Source organism: Strix uralensis, chromosome 29 (genome assembly GCF_047716275.1).
Source record: "Strix uralensis isolate ZFMK-TIS-50842 chromosome 29, bStrUra1, whole genome shotgun sequence".
NCBI lineage: Eukaryota > Metazoa > Chordata > Aves > Strigiformes > Strigidae > Strix > Strix uralensis.
Window position 1 is genome coordinate 6067887 of NC_134000.1, and position 13231 is coordinate 6081117.

A 13231-nucleotide genomic window follows, 5' to 3' on the forward strand; every position below is an offset into this window, starting at 1 on the left:
AGCCCCAGCCTACACAGAAGACACACATTCCTTTCTCAGTGTGAAAAGGGCAGCGGTGCGCAGCACCCTCTTCATTTCCCTCACTGCGTAGTAAAATTAGAAGAAAAAGGGTAGGGAGAAAAAAAAAAAAAAAAAGAGAGAAAGCAAAAAGCTAAAGAAGCCCCTTCTAACTACCAGGAGAAGAGACAGAATATGTTACAAATGCAATTCCAGAGGCAACTGCCATAAGAGTAACAGTTTTGGAGAGGCAGTATGTAGCCCCTGGAAAGGAAGGATTTGAAAAGGTCTTTTCTTCCTCTCCCCTCTCTCCTCATGCAGCTCCCACAATTGAAAAGCTCGGGGAAGAGCACTGCAGAGAACTCCACCCTGTTGCAAATGACAAAGACTTGTGGTTGAAAACCATCAAAACCCAGGGGGAGATTTTTCGCTGAAGCACCCCTGACAGATCTCAGAGCAGCGAGGAATGTTCGAGACAACTGCTGGCAGCAGCCTGCACTCAACCCAGCTGCAAAGGCTTCCTCTCCCTCCTCCCCTTTAATACATGAGTGGGTAACTCCAAAGGGTGCAGTTCCTGCCCTGCACACCAACTGCTGCAGTGCTGCCTTTGCTGCCATGTGCTGCGTGTGGCCGGGGGCTGGCTGAATGGCCCCTCCGAGCTTACACTCCAGAAGTGGACTATTAACCCAGTTCCTGTGAAAAATTCCTCCTCTAGCAGATGTTGAATTCAGCAGCATCTTTGAAGACCCCCCTGCTACTGCGAGTGCTTGGTTCTGGTGGCCAGCAGGAACGCGCTGCGGCCAACACACGCACCTCGTTGTCAAAAGCATCAGGACACTGCTCCCACCTAGCAAACCACAGGCAGGGAACTGCTATCAGCAGCAGAGAAACTCATGACATACACTATAAGTCAAGGCCATAAAATATAAGCAGTACAAATCATGTGGTGTAATAGGCAGAAAGGAAATTCCTGCTCTAACAGCTTTAGCACAACCGGAGCAGAAATTGCCTCCTTTTCTCACCTGATTGTGTTGCAGACAGCATTGAACTTTAATATTACAACCTCTGCTTAAATTATAATCAGTAAACACACATTTGCTATGAATACTGTCAACTGACAACGTTCTCACAGAGGACCACTGTCCGGCACTCATATTGGAGAGATGTGGTTCATCTCAGAGAGTTGGACAGAACAGGAAGGAATGTGTGTCCAGTCTTCTCTCTGCTGGAGCGATGGGCTGAGGCCAACTGGAGGAGTTTCAATAAGGCCAAATGCCGGGTGCTGCACTTGGGCCACAACAACCCCCAGCAGGGCTACAGGCTTGGGGAGGAGTGGCTGGAGAGCTGCCAGTCAGAGAGGGACCTGGGGGGGTTGATTGCCAGCCGGCTGAACAGGAGCCAGCAGTGTGCCCAGGTGGCCAAGAAGGCCAATGGCATCCTGGCTTGTATCAGCACTAGCGTGGCCAGCAGGGACAGGGAAGGGATCTGACCCCTGTACTGGGCACTGGTGAGGCTGCCCCTTGATGAGTGGGTTCAGTTTTGGGCCCCTCACTCCAAAAAGGCCATTGAATGACTCGAGCATGTCCAGAGAAGGGCAACGGAGCTGGTGCAGGGTCTGGAGCACAGGTCTGATGGGGAGCGGCTGAGGGAACTGGGGGGGTTTAGTGTGGAGAAGAGGAGGCTGAGGGGAGAACTCATCGCCCTCTACAGCTCCCTGAAAGGAGGGTGCAGAGAGGGGGGATGAGTCTCTTTAAGCAAGTAACAAGCAATAGGACAAGAGGGAATGGCCTCAAGCTGCGCCAGGGCAGGGTTAGACTGGCTCTTAGGAAGTATTTCTTTGCAGAAGGGGTTGTTGGGCGTTGGAATGGGCTGCGCAGGGCAGGGGGGGAGTCCCCATCCCTGGAGGGGTTGAAGAGTCGGGTCGACATAGAGCTGAGGGATCTGGTGGAGTTGGGAAGTGTCAGTGCTAGGTTAACGGTTGGACTGGATGATCTTCACGGTCCTTTCCAATCTAGATGATTCTGTGATTCTCGGGGAGATGTATAATTTCTCCCACATGCAGGTTTTGGGTTTCTTTTGTATTTGTTTGTGTGTTTTAAGCCTAGACCACCTAGGCCCCTGCAGGGTGATACTAAAATCTGAGAACAATGATTGAGGAGGAGAGATTTACCTGAGTAGGGCAACAAAACTTGTAGTGTTTTAACTGTAGGTAGTGGATTGGAGTCTGAATATGGCTGAATGTATAGTTCCTGTTTGATACCTCCAGAAAAGCCAAAACCAAACACGTGAAGAGAGAGCATGATACAAAAACTGAAGAGAGAAATAAACCAGAAAGCAAACAAGCAACAGGAAACAGTGAGGAAAAACTCCTGATGGCTTACAGGAAAGAATGCAATAAAAAAAAAAAAAAGACAGGGAAGCACAAATTGGACTTAATTTTTTTACAAGCAAAAACTTAATAAACTGCTTTGAGAATTTTTCCAACAAGAGAAAGTAGAGAATATGGTGAGGGTGAAACGATGAATGAAGGAGCACAGGAACAGGTTCGGTATGTTTTCTCCACTCTGTATTTACACCAGGCTTTTTGAAAAGACTGACCATATTACTGATGTGCAGATAAGAAAGGCACAAACCAAAAGCATTCCTGTACCTTCCTGGGAAATCCATTATTCGAAGGTTAACTCATTTCACAGTGTTTTTCCATGCTGCTTGGTTTCCTTTTCAGATAGGCCGTATAGCTTGCAAAGGCATTGTGCTGCTACCTCTCTCCAACAGGCAAGCTCACGAGAGCACTTCTGCACATCTCCTCAGGCACCTCCAGCCAGCTCTCCTTCACATACGGAGTCTTGAATTACATCCAGCTTGGCCAGGAAGGTACTCCCTGGGTATTTTCTTGCAATTATCAGTCATGACTAGAATCTGATCTCGTATGGCTGCCAACTAATCATTAGCTCTCTAGGATTTATATATCAAGAGGTGGTGGAAAAGGCAGCCTGGAAAACAAGGGAGAGACCAACCGTGGCTTCTGCAAACACTCAGTGATTCAATCACACTTGTGCTTAGAGCTCAATGGAAAGAACAAGAATTTGGGCTCAGGAATGTAAACCTTGGCAGCTGATTCATCACAAGATCGACTGTGTGTGCGTAGGAGAAGGTTACCACCATCTCAGTCTTAATTATATGAGCTGGTTCCCCACAACAGCAAATAACAAGACTATGGCTGGGTGATCCTTTCATTAAAAAAACTAAAAACAAAACAAAAGAAGTAGGAGCATGGCTTAAGCCCCTGCCTATGACGCCCACCCCCTATTTGCAAGCCCAGATCTGCTCAGTGCCACCATGTCTCATTTTTATCACAACAGCTGTTTCGGTCCTCTCAGACCTGCTGTGGCCACCCCGCTGTCTGAGCCCATCTCTGAACAACCTCTCCATCTAACCGATCACCAACGTAACCGTTCCAATCTGGCCAGACAAATTTGGCTTTAATAGCAAGAAAAAACAACAGAAAAAATTCAGCCTGGAATTTGTTAGCTTTTGAACAGAACATATGGTCTTCTCATTCGCCTTTTCCTGGCTGATCACACTTGTCCAGTTATTAAACAAAGATATAACTTCCCCCACAGCATTGCTTTCCTGAAGTCACATGCCTATTGTGCTCTGCTTCTAGAGTGTGAAAAAAGAAAATTAAATTTGACAGCAAGTTAGTCACTTCCCGCAAGGACACTCTCTTTCCCGTACAACATTCCTACAGCTACGGGTTCTTACAAGCATCGTGCCAAACACCTTGCAGAGCTTCCATTTAATTGCACATAATGATCCCTTTCCCTCAAGCCAAGTCCAAACTACCTCCTTGCAAACCATTCAGCAAGGGTCCAGCCACCACGGACTTCAAGGTTAACTGACACAATAGTTCAAGTTTTAGTTCAGAAAACCTTTCTTGAAGAAAACCCTCAGTTCTAGAATTTGTTCTGTAGAAGAACAGTCCTAAGTCTTCTGTAGAGGGTAAATCATGAGCACCATTTACCATGGAAAAACCTGCCTCAGAAAGCCTAAAAGCCTTTTCCTAGACAGCCATCAGCAAAACGAGGTTGGTGTTTGCTGGCTGTTCACCATGTAGGAGGCAAAGGGAGACAATCGAAGAATAAACAGTTGAACAAACGAACAAGCTAGCTTTTAATTCCCACAGGTTTTAGTGCAGCATAACACGTTTCCTAACCTCTTAACAAAAACGGGAGATCCCCAAAATTATTTCCACTTAAGAAGTAGTTGGTAATCACTGCATTTACTGTGGTGCAATAACGCTATTAGAATAAACGAAGCCTTGAAAGCTTCTGCTTTGAAGCCCTGGAGGATGTAATTCAGCACCAATGCCCAGACCCCACAGCAACTGGTTGGGGCACTTCGGGTGACAGATAAGTTTAAGAAATGATTAATGATATTAATTTTCTTCAAATGACTTCAGTCTTTCACAGAGCTTTCAAAGGTTAGAAGTTTGGTATATGACAGGCATTAGCTCAGAATGCCCAAGGTCATTGGCCAGGCCATCAGCAGGAAGCACCAGGCAGCTCTAGCCGCTGCCACCTCTGTGCTCAGGACACGTGAACGGGCACCCCCATTGCCCAACCTCAGCCACGGTAGTGGAAATGCTACTCCACTAACAGGGCATAGGTACGAACAGGACTCCTGCACCCAGTGCTTCCCCCTCACCAGGCTGCTACCTCCCTTAACAGCCAATACCTACTTTGACATCTGAACCGATTTTGAGTAGATACTAAAAGCATTTTATGGCACTGTACCTCCACACTCCTCCCCCTGCTTGTTCTCCAGGTTTTACTGTTTGCATAGACTCTATATTACAAAAAGACAGAAAATTAATTATTGAGCTTCTAATTCCCATTGCATGTTGCTGTTTATGTAATCGAAAACCATATAATTGCTTTATGTTTTTAACATCCCTCATAAATATGGATTTTTAACACAATCCCTTATAGCAAATTAGCACAGAATATCTGGTAACGTGAGATGGCGAGCTCAGGGCACAGCACGCAGACTAGACTGGCATGTGATGTCTCTCATGACTTCACATTTTTCAGCAGGCAGAAGAAAATCCGCTGCAGTGCCCAGCTTTCCAAGGAAGCTTGATCAGACTCTGGGACACAAGTTTTAATGCAAGAGCAGCAAAGAAGGGAAAGCTAGAATTCAACAGCCTCATCCTTCACAGATTTACAGGTACTGAAATGCTTGGCTGAGGATGAATCTTGGCTTAATCTAAACCCTGGCAAGAAACTTTCTTTTTTTGTGGTAATCCACTTACTTATCAAGTTTCATTTGCTAGTTTTAGAGCAGGCGGTATGAAATACCTTTCTCTGGAACCCTGGCTGGCAACTTGCTCGGGTTTTAAAAATCACCCTGAAGTAGTTTATGCTCCAGAGTGAATACAGCACACTGGTACAGCAACTTAAGCGTGACCTGCAATAAAGAAACAAATGCCATTTGCTTCGGCTGCAGAAAGTTAACAGTCCCGCTGACCTGGCTGGGACCAGCGTTTGGAAGGAGTGGGCACGAAGCCATAGTGAGGCAGACACACTTTGATGTTAATACCACCTCAGTTGCGAGGTATCCTCCCCAAATTCAGTTTTCCATACCCTTCTTTCTCCTGTATATAAACCCATATTTTCTGTAAGGCAGAGTAAAACTGTAGCTCTGCCAGCACAGTGGAACCACTTAGAGAAAAAGCAGAATTACTCTAAGCAAGGATTTCTCAAAATAACAGCCACAAACCGCCCAGACATATCAAGGTCCTGCACACATGGGACTGCCCACCTTCCTGAGGGCAATTCTGCCTTTCTAGCTGCTCTCCTCCTTACGAGTCAAGTGCATTGCACCAGCAGTTTCTAGCCAGAGAGACATCTGGCTGACCTGGAGTCGCTGCATTTATTCTTGTTGAGCAGATGTCAGTAAAACTTTTCAACAGACCTTGGTAACCCTGCTCCAGGGGACTGGCTACAGTGCAAACATGCTGCTTTAGGTCAATTACATAATTGATTATGTATTAAATTGCTACAACATCTGAACAGAGACGCTTCTACACCTGGCCATCCTGGCTTTGCTTGTGGTTTTACATTTGAGTAAGAACACACAGACAAGCTTTGACAGAGCTCACATGTCACAAATTATTCCCAGATATAAGTGAAGTTGTGAAAAGATACAGATTTTAACCATGTGCAAAACTAGTTTCAGCTGGGGACAGAACTGCAGCCTGACATTTTAAGAGCCACATCTTCCAACTTTACTGCTGGCAGCTGCAGAGGGTAAAACCAAAATAAAAAATCTACCCCAAACTCTGACACACAGGACGCTGGGATCCCTTTCTCCTGCTCACACAGGTCTGAGCAGCAAAACTGGTCTTTTATTCAATTCCACTGCTGCACAAAAAGAACAGCCCAACTCCTCAAGAGCAAGAAAGGAAAACTCGTGTGCTCGCTGCCCAAGTCCCTGTGCAAACTGCTGAATGTAAGGAGGTTCCTCAGTAGTTCACCTTGGGAAATCATCTCCTACGAGTGGTTACAGACACGACAATGCCAGACCAAGATTTGCGAAGGCACTGAAGCATAAATTAACCTCAGACTCTTTGCTGCCCTGGTTAAGGTGGGCAGGCCTCAAAGCTAGATTTAGGCTGAAGCATTATCACTTAGCTAAGATTAATGCTAACAATCAAGCTAAAGAACAGGTTTTGCCATTTGAGTGAAACTGCAGGGCTGATGGGCCAGACCTGACAGGAGAGCTGTGCAAGAGCAGCTCCCAGCTGGGCTTGGAAGTAGAATTACAGGTTGGGGCAGGCTGGTCTCATGAATGAGGGTTAGGACTAGAAAAAGAAGAGACAGCCAAGCTAACTCCCTCTCTACTAGCAAGAGCTTCTCTTCTCCAGGAAACTTTTACCATGGTTCCTCCATGACAACTATCACTTCACACAAAAAACAGGTTGTCCCAGTACTGAAACTTGTACTAACAAAAATGAAAGTTTCATTTTAAATGCAAACGCTATGATCCTTTTCTACAATATCCATAGAAAAAGCACTCAGTCACCCTACCTGGAGTAGATTTTGTGTTACAGCAAGTCAAAGATCTGTGCCTTTTATTTGGATTCCCTCCACTGACAGCAAAAAGGCTGTGGGCTGGCACCTATGGTCCTGCACAATTAAATGACACAGACATCTATGAAAAGTTAGTGCAGTTCAGCAGCCAGGACACGGTGTGACACGCCAATACATACCGTATATTTCCAATGTCTACATGCTGTTAAAAACTTGTGGAAAATGTATTTGAAAGGAATTGATTTTTACTAATGAGAGCTCAACAGGTAGTTTAATTAGCCTCAATAATAATGAGGAAAAAGCATGTCCTTTATTTCAAACTTGTCTTCCTCTAGCATGACATTTTATCACCTGGTTTTTCAGTTCTGAAGCACAGGCAAAGAAACTGGATATTCATGTCATCACCTTTTCCTGGACCTGTTAATTAGGCATTAATACCACAAAGTGAAGGTAAAAATATCTGGACACAATTGTTAAGAGCTCATATTTCATTTCTTCACAGGTGAGAACAAACCCATGCCATTTACAGTCTCAATTCCCAGCTCCCCTCATCAGCCTGGCTGAAAGGAAAGTAGCTGATACATGGTCACTACCTGCACCTACTGTTTTTGTAACCATCTTGAGAACTGCAATTTCAGCCCCAACTGAAAGAAAATTAAAAACCATGGTATTACAGCAATAAGGCACTCCTGTAAGAACAGCACCTCCACCAGGGGAGTAAGCTGTGCCTTGAGGGAAGGCTTCCATCAGCACCCTGAGGTACACCTGCCTACAGAACAGGCGTAGTATGTCAGTTCCCTGTCCTTACTGTCTTCAAGGAATTGCTTTCAGGGCAAGGTGATTGTTGCCAAATCCTCTTTTTCTTCCTTTTTTTCCCTGCTAGAGCTGTTGACAAACATGAGGAGCTTCCAGTGATACAGTGATACGTTGTCTAAGATTTGACCTAGGTCTTTAAACTGATTTTTACACCGGCGGAGTCATCACCTGATAACTGCTGGTCACTGCTTTGAGTTTTCGAGCCATCAAAGGTGGGCTGAACAGGAGATCAGGTGAAGAGGCTAGACATCTCCCAGATCTACAAACACCCTTTTAAGTAAGTTGTCCACTTGAAGACCTGAAATCACTGCCTGTCACATTATAGCTGCTCTTAATAGAGTAACTGTTCTCCAAACAGTGGTAGCTGAACGTTTTGGCAGCATGTCTATTATTATTCTGCCAAAATGCCAGGCCAGAGTGCCTGCAGGAGCAACATGCTGATCCACAAGACTCTTCCTCAGGTACACATGCTTGTTCTGCCACAAAACCCTGTCATCTTGGCAAGCTGAGGGAGCTGCAAGACGAAGCGACTCAAATCCACTTGTACCAGCTGCCTGGACCTCTCCCTGAGACCCCCACATCTATTTAACACTACTTTAATTGCAAAGCCTCCATGCACAGTGAAGTAAGAATTCCTCTCACAGTTCCACGCTTCTGAATGAGTCTGGGACCATCTACAATTATGCCTGTGTTATTATTTGCTGTTCAAATGAAGTGACCAAGTTTGCAAATGACAGACTGTCCTGGGAGGTAGCAGGGACTGTGGTGTCCCTTGTTGTTGAAATAAATGCACACATGAACTTCCTGGTCATCTGAAATATCAGTACCAGCTAATATTAACATCTGCCTACTGCAGCTCACCTTACCTTTTAGTCTCCATGCAGATGGGTCAGTATTTTTCTTGACAAGAACCCTCCCAAATAAATAATCTTACGAGGAGAGAAAAAGAGAAAGAAGAGGAAGCCTGGACTTAATCAGGGAATGGAGGAACAGAGGAAAGAAGGAATTCACAGCTGACAAAAACATTTCCATCTAGCAAGTGTTATAAACCAGGGATATTAGAGAGCTAAATATGCTTAGGCAAAGCCTTCATTTAATAAAACATCCAGTGACATTTTATTTGTATCCTGCCTTAAATTTCTGCTTCTATTTAGTCTGCCTCTGAGTATTAAATTCCTGCTGTAGGCTGAATCTGGCCTAAACTGATGCACAGTAATTGCAAGTTGAGCTTCAGTTTACAGACTAAGTCAATAATGAGTCAAAGAGAGACTCAATAAAACGAAACGTATGCAGCCAGGATCCGACTACAAAGCTCTGGGATGTCTAAGTGATACCACAGCATCTGGGAATTTCAGAATTTCAATTTGCCACGTGCAAAGGGCTGGTTACAAGCTCCACACAGAGTGGGATGTTCTGGGAGCTATTTATGTTTCATGAATTAGGTTTCGTGGTATTTCACTGAAATTTAGAGTGTGTCTGTTCCACTTGGCTGTCAGTCCTAAAACCCACTTTGCATTGCAACTCAATTGTGCAAACACCACCAACGGGCCACAACGTTTATCATTACAGCCAGTCCCCTTGCAACTGAATCCACGGAAGTTATCATTACAGAATTTATATTATCACTTAAAAATTAATTTTAGCAAGTCAACCTTTTGAACTCTTTTCCACTTGTTTGACACAGGGTCAGATTTTTGATTTGTTAATATGCTGCCAATTTTTCTACAAGCAATTTGTACACGGCCCAGAGGAAAGAACAGACACTTCTGACAACTGCGCACGCTTCCAAATCAGTTTTAGAATATTGGGGTATATCAGAATCCTAACACAAATTCCATGAAAAAAATATGCAAAAATAAAAAAAAAAGGAGGTATCCACATGCATAACAGCGGACGTTTACCAAATACACTGTAGAAACACAGGGCAGGCATCAACTTCAGGACACCTGCAAAACATTTGGTTTATAACTTGACCACAACGTACTGTTTACTAACAACTGCAGAGCTAGAACTGTAGGAACATTCCGGAAGACGAGAGCCTCCCTCTACAGCACCGGAGTGAATATAGACTCCCAGCAATAAAACCCCCTTTCCTAGGCAACGGGGTTAAAGCTAATAAAGGTATTTAGCAAACTTAGAGGGAAAGAAAAGAAGGGCTATGAAAGGAAAAGGAGTTTGAATTAAAATATCCAGTACGCTTTTGTTGGTGTTAAAGCTTTCTAGACTCTAAGTACAAAATGGAGGAGGAGAAAACTAAATGAAGAAGCACTGTGAAGACACATTTAGATAAAAAAGCAATTACGAGAATAAATTCAGTCCTAGACCTGAACAAATTTACGTGGTTGTTGAAAAATAATAAGGAGGAGGAATTCCGTTCAAATTGAGTGGATGCCTGTCGAAGAGCAGGGAATTCCCCCAAGGACAGGTGGCCAAAGGAGTACACCCAGGGTAGCTGCACTGCTAGCCAATTCCAGGCATAGGGAGAGACCTTAAAGTAGTAAGAAAAAAAAGTGTATGGGGGAGAGGAACTTTCCTGGATTAAGATCCATTAAGTATAGAACAGGAGCAGAAATTTCCAATTGCTGCAAGCGTTGTTAAAACTGGAGTAACGCCCTAGAAAAAGCAATTCATATATGCGACTCCAAGCAATTATATCCTCCATCCAGTCCCAAAACTCAGGCACATACTTTGATGAATACACCACATTCCAGTCTAAGGGAAACATCTGGCCATAGTGCTGGAAACTGGAGATGACCAAAGTATAGCTGGGGTGGGATTAAAGGAACAGCTCTGAAGTTTACCATGGCAGCTACAAGAGCTACAAATAATTGCTGTTGGGAATTAGAGCAGAATTGTCTGACTTGCTGCTAAGTTGTCATGGTTTAAGCTTTTAAACTGACACTCTCCCCACAACATACAAACCTCTGTAAGATGTGCAACACTCAGATACAAGCGGTAAGGAAAAGGGGGGGCGGGAACTTTAAAAATTTGACCTTCCTCCCATTTTCGCAACTAAATCCTGGGGCTCTGTCTCTCTCCCCTCAAAAGAATCTGCCACTACTTATGACTAAAATTAATTCTTTATAAACCCACGGCTTCAGGCTCATCTCAAATTGCAGCATGCTAGCAAAGCTATTATTCATCAAGGGCGGCACATTTTGAAGTGTTCCATGTCAAAGCTGGGTCAATACGGTTTTCAGTAGGGGGGTCACATTCCTGTTTTCCTAGCCTGCAGAGTGACCCTTCCTGACTGAAAGGATCTTTATGCATGGAGGAGTATCTGACACAAACCAAACTGATACGCTACTGGAGCTTTCCAGTAACACCAGCAGGATAAAGGGGGCCTTTGAAGTTCATGGAGGAGTAGGAAGAGGTGTTAATTTAAAAAGCTTGTCAGTATACCCAAGAGAAGAAGGAGAGCAAAGTGCCAATTAATAATTCACACTTCTACTCCACATGTTATCACAGTATCTCAAAACAGTTTGCAAACATTGATTAAGTCTCACGACATGCCTCTGAAGCACAGAAGCATGGATGAAGCTGTATTCCTACCAGCCAGGATGTCACTCCGGGGGCATTTCATTTAGCTGATCTATGCCCCCCTCTTCCCCAGCTGTTAAATGGCGATAATGACACTATCATACAGTGGTTCAGAACCTTAGCGATCTCTAAATTCACACATTTTTAGATAGAAAAGCAGCACACAAGGGCAATCTCGTGTGTCAGACTACACTCAGTTACACTGAACTAAAGCTACCACATTCAACATAACAGCTAGTGGGAAGAAAACCCTCTATCTTGATTTTATAACACCCTACAGATCTGCTTTGCTCTGTCCCTAAGTAGCCAGAGCACTTGAGTTCTAGTTAATGACCAGGATTCTCGGGTACTGTGTTAACACCAAACTCATTGTAATTACAGTAATTAGATCTGCTGTAGAAAGGATTGTGAGAAAGACTGTTCACAGAAGCCCCTAATTCTCAATTAACACAAAGTAGTTGGTGTGTTTGGAAGGCAGGACAGACATACCCATAGCTGCAAACTCCAGAGGGAAGAGTCATTTACATTCAGATGGGAAGTAAAGCACATTACACTGTTTAATCCCAGCTTTGACAGACATGAGCAACATCCACTTACAGACAGTCAAAATGCAATTCAGGGAGGCTCTGAGCTGCCAAAGGGGAAAGGCAATCACCCACACTCCCCACAAACAGCATTCCACTTTGGGGACTCCTCATTCCTAACGCTGTACTTGGACTCTGTTTTTTTTTTTTTAGTAAAAAAGCCCACAAACCATTGCTGCTCCTGGTCCTAATGAGAGAGAGTTCCTTCCTCCTTGTTTAGGGCTCCTTCATGCATAGAATCAGACAGAATTACTTTGCTTAAATCTCTGACTAATCTGACTTTTCCAGAAGGACCAAAGATAAAGACAAAAGTAAGGGCTTCAAGAAATACAGCTCTTTTCTTCTCCTGAGCCTGACAGTCACTTCCAAAAGCAGATTGTCATGACAACAAACAACCTGGAGGCAATCCAGCCAATTAATCTCCGGAGGAAGCAGTCATCCCAACCTTGGAAAAAAACACTGCTGCTTTAAGCCTCAGAAGCCAAACAACACCCCCCCACCCCCCAAAAAAAAAAAAAAGAAACCCAACAAGAAGCCTTACCACCCGCATTAATCTTATTAGAGTGCCTTAGGCCTGCAGTGAAAAACAATTCTGCCCTCGGCACAGGGGCAGCAGCATCGCTGCAGCGGTAATACCGACACGCCAGCCCTTCCGTGCCCCAGCCAGAGCAGAGGCAGGTCCGAGCCCTCTCCCAGGCTCTGAGCTGAGCAGAGCTGCGTTCCCAGGCTGCGACGGAGCCCAGCGAGCCAGCGAGCTCCCGGGGTGACCCGTTAGCCCTTACGCATGGAGCCAGAGGAAGGAGCTCACGGGTTCGACAGAGGAATGGCAACGGAGGAGACTGTCCATACCACTGCTATAAACCCTGTTTTGTGGGCACTGCTGTTGCTCTTCCCGTGAGCTGTCAAGCATATTTATCACCATGGTAAGCTCAGAATTATTTTCTCTTCCACAAAGGACTAAATCATCAGTGCAGTTAGATATTGAAGTCATTCTCCTTCAATTTCCCTGATTTCTTCTTCCTTCATACCCTGCTTTCTCTCTCCTCATGTGCCCTGCTTTCTATCGGCCCAAGCACATCCCACCTCCCCTGCAAATATCCACCACCTCCCATTTTTTGCCTAGTCTGATCTCTCAGGAGTAACTCTGACATTAAAATGTTTAGCAGCCGATGTCCAATGCACATAGATTTGTGAACCTCA

The 13231-nt window shown here is 44.7% G+C and overlaps 1 protein-coding gene across 4 annotated transcripts in view; it reads right to left on the minus strand.

Moving 5' to 3' along the window:
- The window catches only part of LDLRAD3 (low density lipoprotein receptor class A domain containing 3), a 117691-nt gene that overhangs the window by 43974 nt on the left and 60486 nt on the right, over positions 1 to 13231 (minus strand). The window lies entirely within an intron of this gene.